This window comes from Dipodomys merriami, unplaced genomic scaffold, assembly GCF_024711535.1.
Source record: "Dipodomys merriami isolate MVZ:Mamm:240054 unplaced genomic scaffold, mDipMer1.0.p SCAF_171, whole genome shotgun sequence".
NCBI lineage: Eukaryota > Metazoa > Chordata > Mammalia > Rodentia > Heteromyidae > Dipodomys > Dipodomys merriami.
The window spans coordinates 1303831-1312133 of NW_027203060.1; the positions used below are offsets into that span (position 1 = coordinate 1303831).

The window sequence follows — 8303 nt, forward strand, 5'->3', positions numbered from 1 at the left end:
TTTTCTTTGTTCAGTTTTTTATTGTGATTAAGTGGTTACATAATTCCCCAAATTTCACAGTATTGTGGGATAATGATGCTCAGTTAAAGTCAGAAACACATTCTAATTTTCCCGAAGCAAATTGTCTACCACGGTCTATAACATTTATGAGTTCTATGAGCTTTGCGATATAGTTATTTTCTCCACATTGGGTGGTATGCACATTTCTTTTGTTTTGCATAGCATCAGCTGTTCCCTCTTTCCCATTTGTTCCCTCCCTCCCATCACTGCCATTAAGTTGCTTAGTTCATTTTGGTCAATGTCCTGTGCATCTAATGGGTCCAGCTGTTGTATGTTTTCCCCGATTCCCTCTAGTTCTGTGTCATCTTCCTGGTTCCCCTCTGGTGTACACATATATACCATACATGTGAAGAGCAGCATGGGGTTATTTAGTAGTGATTCAACCAGATGAGTGGAAGTTCTTTGTTTCTTAAGTCCTGTTAATTTTGTTGTATCACCTAACATTTTGGATTTAACATCCACTTATCAGGGAGAGCATGTAGAATTTGTCTCTGCTTTTGGCTTACCTCGCTCAACATGATTTCTTCTAGCTCCATCCATTTCCCTGCAAATGTCATTATTTTGTCATTTCTAATGGCTGTATAATATTCCATTGTGTATAGATACCACAATTTTTGGATCCATTCATCTGTGGTGGGACATCTGGGTTGTTTCCATATCCTAGCTATTGTGAACAGTGCTTTAATAAACATGTAGGTGCATGTGTCCTTGTATACTGGTTCCTGTTGTTCTGAATAGATGCCTCGAAGTGGTATTACTGGGTCATAAGGAAGGTCAATATTTAGCTTTCTGAGGACCCTCCAGACTGCTTTCCAAAGTGGTTGTATAAGTGTACATTCTCACAAGCAGTGTAATAGGGTTCCTCTTTCTCCACATCCCCTCCAGAATTTGTTGTTGGCTGACTTGTGTATGTGGGCCATTCTGACTAGGGTAAGGTGGTATCTCAGGGTTGTCTTTATTTACATTTCATTCACAACCAGGGATGGTGAACATTTCCTCATGTGTTTCTTTGCCATTTTTCTCTCTCTTCATCTGAGAAGTCTCTCTTTAGTTCCCTTGCCCATTTAGTAATTGATTTGTTAGGTTAAGGAGGGATTAGTTTCTTGAGTTCCCTGTAGACACTGGATATTAACCCCTTGTCTGATATATTGCTGGTAAATATTTTTCCCAATTAGTTGGTTGTCTTTATAGCTTAGTTGCGATAGCTTTAGCTGTGCAGAAGCTTTTTATTTTAAGGTAGTCCCATTTGTTGAGTCTCTCTCCAATTTATTGTGACCCTGGGACTCTGTTCAGGAAGTTCGTTCCAGTGCCTATTAGTTCAAGTGTCTCTCCTATTCTGTCCTGCAGTAGTTTCAGAGATTCAGGTTTAATGTTAAGGTCTTTAATCCATTTTGAGTTGATGTTGGTGCATGGTGATAGGCTGGGGTCCACTTTTAGTTTTCTGCATGTGACCGCCCAGTTTTCCCAGCACCAGTGGTTGAAGAGACTGTGTTTCTTCCATTGTATGTCTTTGGCTCCTTTGTCAAATATCAGCTGACTTTAGCCCTGTGGATTTATTTCTGGAACTTTTATTCTATTCCATTGTTCTTCAGGTCTGTTTTTGTGCCAATACCATGCTGTCTTTGTTATTATAGCTCTACAGTAGAGTTTGAAGTTCGGCATGGATATCCCTCCCATGTTGTCTTTATTCCCTAGAATTGTTTTGGCTATTCTAGGTCTTTTGTTGTTCCATATGTTGTTCTATCATATGTTCCATATGATTCTTTTGGTATAGCTTTTTGGTATAGCTCCTTCTTCATTTTTGCTGCATGCAAGATTGTTTCCTTATTATTCAGATCTATCATTTTTACTATAATGTGTTTAGAAGTGTTTCTCCTGGGATCTTGCTTGTTAGGTGTTCTATATGCTTCTGTTATGTAGTTAAGATATTCTTTTTTTGTGATGGGGAAAATTTTCACCGATTATCTTGTTGAATAGGTGTTGCATTCCCTTGCTTTGATATTCCTCACCTTTGTCCTCTCCCATTATAAGACGGTTAAATTTCTTGGCACTGTCTGCTTGCTCCTGAATTTCCCTTTGGCATAATTTAAGTGATTTTTCCATATCTGTGATTTTTTGCCCCAGTTGGTGTATTCTGTCTTCTGTATCTGACACTCTACATTCCATTTTGTTCACTCTGTTAACTGTGGCTTCCATTGTGGTTTGCATGGAGGAAATGGATTCATTTATGGATTTGATGTTGGTTCTCAAAGTACTGATCTCACCTCTTAATGAGGTATGTACTGCCTCTATTTTGGCACTTATCTCACTTCTTAGTGAGGTATGTACTAACTATTTTTGAGTGTACCTCCTGTTTGACATCTTACATCTCTTTTGCTAGTTTGTCCCTGTGTTCTTTCAATTTCTGGTCTATTTCTCACTTTCTTTCTTTTTTTTTTTTGTCAGTCGTGGGGCTTGAACTCTGGGCCTGGGCGCTGTCCCTCAGCTCTTCAGCTCAAGGCGAGCGCTCTACCACTTGAGCTACAGCGCCACTTCCAGTTTTCTGGTGGTTTATTGGAGATAGGAGTCTCATGGTCTTTCTTGCCCGGGCTGGCTTTGAACCGTGATCCTCAGATCTCAGCCTCCTGAATAGCTAGGATTATAGGCGTGAGCCACTAGCGCCCGGCTTCACTTTATTTCTTGAGTCATTGCCTCCAGCATCCCTTGGATGTAGCTTTTGTCTTCCATTCCTGCTTTCTCCCACTGGGGATCTCCCCTGTGTGGCTGCTGGCTTTTGGGGATAGCTTGCTATCCTGGGTGTTGATAAACCTTGTAATTTTTCTCTGTGATTTTCGCATGGGGGTTCAGGGATTATTGGAGACTAATCTGAAATTTTGTTTTGGTCAATAGGTGTCTCTCTTTCCTTGGTTGCTGTTTCTGTGCTGGTAGAGAGAGTCTGTACCTGATCTCAGTTCTGTTCAGGGTCGACCTCCAGCTGCTGGTCTGACCCACATAGGGTTCTAGGCTCTCTGCTGTAGACCACTGGCAGTTCCTGCTTTTGGAAGTACTGAGCAGCCTAGACTGCTCTTGTTTGCTCCTGCTCTTGGCAAGATCGGATGTGCTGGATGCACTCTCCCAGATGCTGGAGTCTGCTATGGGCTCCTGATTTTTTTTTTAGCCAGTTGTGGGCTTGATCTCTGGGCTTGGGTGCTGTCCCTCAGCTCTTCAGCTCAAGGCTGGCACCCTACCATTTGAGCCACAGCACCACTTCTGGCCCTTTCTGCTTATGTGGTGCTGAGGAATCAGATCCAGGGCCTCATGCACCCAAGACAAGCACTCTACTGCTGAGCCACCTTACCAGCCTGAGCTCCTGCCTATTATCAGGTGCTGGCAGCCTGTACTGTCCAATTCCCAGCCTAGAATATATGGGTTGGATTCTGGTGGGTTTTGGGCTTCTCTTATCCTGAGCCCCAGTTCTTTTGCTGTCACAGGCGTGCTTTCCAGGAGGTGCAGTTCCCTGTTTTTTTCCCCTCTGCTGAGGGGTATGCTCAGCTTCTGACTTCAGTTGGGAGGAGTTGGTTGTGTTGCTCAGGCATCGGATCCCCCGACCTGGTCCCAGCCCCCGGCCTGGGGCACGCTGGTTGGGCCTGTGCTGCTGTGTATACCACCTAGGTTATGCAGCCTGGGGTACACAGGTCAAATTTCTTCCACTGTTGGGTGTCTTGACACAGGGGCACCGTTCCTGGCTTGAGTGCTCCCTTCCAGGGGCACTCTTGCTCTAGCCTGGCCAGCTGAGTGTGCTCCGCATGTTGGTGTAGCTCTCGAATAGTTCCCAGTTTTAGTGGGTCCTGTGGTCCAGGTGTTGGGGTAGAGGGTCTGGTTCAGGGTCTGGGGATTCCCACCAGCTCCCAGGCATGTTTTTAAGGAAGTGATCTTTTCCACTGTGTTTCATTGTAGCTGTAATTGTGCAGAGAGTTTTATCTCCTGTTTCTGTTGTGGTAATTGATATTCTTTTCTTCATACTGTATTTGTCTTCTGAGCTATGCGATTTACCTCTGTGGTCACTTCCAATTTTTTGTGATTCATTTGTATACTTCCTTGTTTCTAATTATGTATCATGCATGTGACTCATCCTTGTGTATATATGTACGTTTTGCACCTAGGTACTTCTTATTGAGGTGTTTGTTTTGTCTTTATTTTCTGAGCTGAGCTGTCTTTCCCTGCCACAGTCAGAGCAGAAAACCTCCGGCCTGTTGCCACTGCCTCCCAGGACCTGGCTCCCACCTAGTGGCCACTAGTGGGGACTCATGGAAGTTGCTTATGGTGAGTCTTTCTCAATTCTCATTTGGGGTCTGTGGTGGTATTTAAAATCCAGTTTGGTCTTTACTTGACTGATAATGGCATTTTTCTCTACTGATTAATTTTTTTATTTCTACTTATATATAAAACTATGTAACAACTTACCATGTTTGTATTTCTGTCTGGATCAGTGTTTGTTTCAATGAATATTTTGCTACTTATTTGTCCCTGGAAGCCTTGAGGCATTCTTCCATCCTACCTTTTGTCTAGTTGTTTGATTGATTGTGTCTAGTGTAGTTTTGTTTCCCAATTGCATCCATCCACACATCTTACCATCTTCAGTAACTGAGTTTCAATGTTTTATTTTTCTTGGAATTGTTCCATTTGCATCCTTACTAAATGTTTCATATTACTGATTTTTTGAATGCATGTAAGAGTGACTGGAGAAATTTTTTGTGAGACAGCATATTGCCATCTCAAGCTGGTATGTCTTGAACTCTGCAGCCTCCACACCTGCCTCCCATTACCTGGATCACACAAGAGGCCTTCTGTTTTTCACCCAAAGAAAAGGATTTCAGTAAACCACTTCCTTTTTCCTTTTTGGTATTCTCTGTGATCTCCACTTGATGATTTTCTTTGCTTTCAGAACTCAGTCAACCTGTGGTTTCTGGGTAAATATATGTTATTTTATTGAAGTATGTATGCATGTATGTATTCCTTGATAAGTAGTTGTTTTCTGCATATGGTACTCTACTTATTGCCCAGGATGACATGAAGCAGCTTTGCAGTGTTTTTTTTTTGTTATTGTTGGATTAGTGATGTCCAGTGTGTTTTTGTGTCCAGATACATTCATGGACTATATACTCCTAATTGAGCATTAACTGGAGTTCCACTCATTGACACACTTACATACTTCATGCTTGTTGAAATATATATTTCCGTATTTATATTTTATTTGGTTTTGTGAGTCTGGCTGTTATGTAGAAGGAAGGCCATTTCCTTACTTCTGCAGACCCCCACATCTCCCACTTTTCAGTACCTGGGTCACACATATGGACTCCCTTTTCTGTCTCACAGCTTTTTTTGTTGTTCTATTCTTTTGTTTCTTCTCTCAACTTGGATGTGATCTCTGAGGCAGAACTGTGGTTAGTATCTCAGTCAGTTTGCACACCTTGACTTGAACCATGCTTGCAGCCTGGCTATTTTCAGTAAATATACTCCAAGAACCTGCTACTTGCTGGAGTTTTCTGTCCCAGTTGATCGTGCAGGATTCTCTCTTCTGAGTAGAAGTATGGTTTTTTAAGGCTAAAGTTTCATGTTTCTGCTGTCATGATTTATATCCTTTTCTTCATACTGTACATGTCTTTGAGCCATTGGATTTACCTGTGTGTTCAGCTGCAATCTTAGTGATTCATTTGTTCATTTCTTGATTTATAGGTATGTATCATTCAAGTACCTGGTCTCTGCATATGTATGTACATGTGTTTGTGTATTCATATATTTCTTGTTGACATGTTTGTTTACTGATGGATATGTCGTTTATTGTGATAATTCATCCAGGTGTGTACTGAAGTGTCCATTGTCCCCACCTTCCCCCAATTACCTGGATCACATATGTGGGCCTCTGTTCCTCACCCAATGAAGAGGATTTAGATAAACCATTTAGATTTCCTTTTTGGTCTTCTCTGTGATCTCCACCTGATTATTGCCTTTGCTTTGGGTCCTCACTCATCCTGTGGTTTCTGGATAAATATATGCACTTTTATTGATGTATGTGTGTATGCCTGTATCTTTCAATCAGTATTTGTTTCCTGAATATGGTACTCTACATAAGGCCTAGGAAGACTTGAAGCATCTTTTCATCATGTCTTTTTGTTATTGTTAGATTAGTGTATCCAGTGTGCTTTTGTGCCCAGACACATTCTGGGATCATATACTCCTCAATCTGGGGCATTAACATGAGTTCTAAGCATTGACACATTCACATACTTCATACTTGTTGTAATATACGTTTCAATACTTATATGTTTCTTTTTTCTGGGAGTCTTGCTGTTATATAGAGGACAGACATGTCCTGACATTTGCCACCACACACATCTACCATTTTTTATTATCTGAATCACACATATGGATGCCCCTTTCTGAATCACAGTGGTTGTTTTTAGGTTGTGCTTTGTTTTTGTTTCTTATCTCAACTTGGATGTGTGATCTCTGAGTCAGAACCCCACTTGCTATTTCCATCAGTTTGCACACCTAGACCTGAGTCATGATTGCAGCCTAGCTTTTTTTGTTATATACACTCCTAGAAGGAATTTCTTGGAGTTTGCTGCACAGGGTAATTGTTCAGGCTTCTCTCTTCTGTGTAGAAGTATCCTAGCTTGGTCTAAAGTTTCATGTTTGTGTTGTAGTGATTTATATTCTTTTCTTTATACTGTTTGTGTCTTTTGAGCCATGGGATTTACCTGGGTGTTCAATTTCATTTGTAGTGATTCATATGTGTCTTTCTTCCTAAGTGGTCCAGTGCATTTTTTGCCCAGACACGTTCATGTATCATTTGCTTCTTAGTAGTCTGTTTTTTTTTTGTTGTGGTTTTGTACCCAGACACATTCACACATACTACCTCCTCCAAATTTGGCATTAATGTGAGTTTTATACATGGACACTCTTACATACATCATACTTGTTTAAAATGTTGTTCATCATTTACCAGTTTTTTATTGTGTTTTCGAGTCTGCCTTTTATACAGAAGGTCAGATATGTCCTACCCTCTTTAGCCTCTTATATCTATTACCTTTCAGTATCAGGGTCACACAAATGGAACCCACTTCTGTCTCACAGTTGTATTTTTTAGGTTGCTTTGTGTCTTTTTCTTATCTCAACACGGATGTGATCTCTGAGGCAGAACTGTGCTTGCTACCTCAGTTTGCACACCTAGACGTGAACTACCAGCACAACTATGTTCATTGCAGCATTATTTACCATAGCTAAGATATGGAACCAACCCAGAAAATCTGGTATAAATACACAATGGAATAATGACATCTCCCCTTTTGTAAGGAAATGGAAAGACGTGGATAAATCATATTAAGTGAAGTGAGCCAGACCCAAAGAAACCTAGCCTTTATGGTTTCCTTATTTGTAATAATTAGAATATGCCTAGGATAGTCATGGCAGAGAATCATAAGAGCTCAATAGCTATGAACATATGAACATACAAAATGATGCTAATTGAAGACATGCAAATAACAGGTCTTTTTTTTTGGTTGTTGACTTTATTGTCGCTGATATATTGTATTTTTGTTCTTTCTTCTTATTTTATTTTATTTTTCATTGTCCTTGAGTCTGGTACTCCCTGCTTTATATATACATGTATCTAATTTGGGAAGGGAAGAGAATAACCAAATGCTGAAACAAGGACAAAGGATCACCCATTGCAACAATGATACAAGACATGAAATGTCAGAAATGAACTTTACAAATTAGATGTTGGGGGGGAGGAATGGTGGAGGGAGGGCTTAGTGGGTAAACAACAAAACTCATGTAACTGTAACCCCTCTGTACAGCATCTTTACAATACATTTTAAAAAATAATTTAAGAAAGTGCTAAATTCGGCAGCACATATACTAAAATTGGAATGATACAGAGAAGATTAGCATGGCCTCTGCCCAAGGATGACATGCAAATTTGTGAAGTGTTCCATATTTTTGAAACTTCTCTGAAGAGGAAATAAGAATGGCCAATAGATACATGAAGAAGTGCTCAACATCTCTAATCATAAAAGAAATGAAAATTAAGACAACATTGAGATTCAACCTCACCCTAGTTACAATGGCTATAATCAAGAAACCTAATAACAACAGATGCTGGAGGGGATGTGGCCAAACGGGAATCCTACTGCATTGTTGGTGGGAATGTAAACTTGTTCAATCACTTTGGAAAGAAGTATGGAGGTTCCTGAAAAGAC

The 8303-nt window shown here is 40.5% G+C and overlaps 1 non-coding gene across 1 annotated transcript; it reads left to right on the plus strand.

Moving 5' to 3' along the window:
- The first annotated feature begins 7938 nt into the window (after positions 1-7938).
- Positions 7939-8045, plus strand: LOC138829419 (U6 spliceosomal RNA). Its single transcript, XR_011372594.1, has one exon. It is a non-coding gene; the product is annotated as a U6 spliceosomal RNA (small nuclear RNA).
- The last annotated feature ends 258 nt before the right edge of the window (positions 8046-8303 follow it).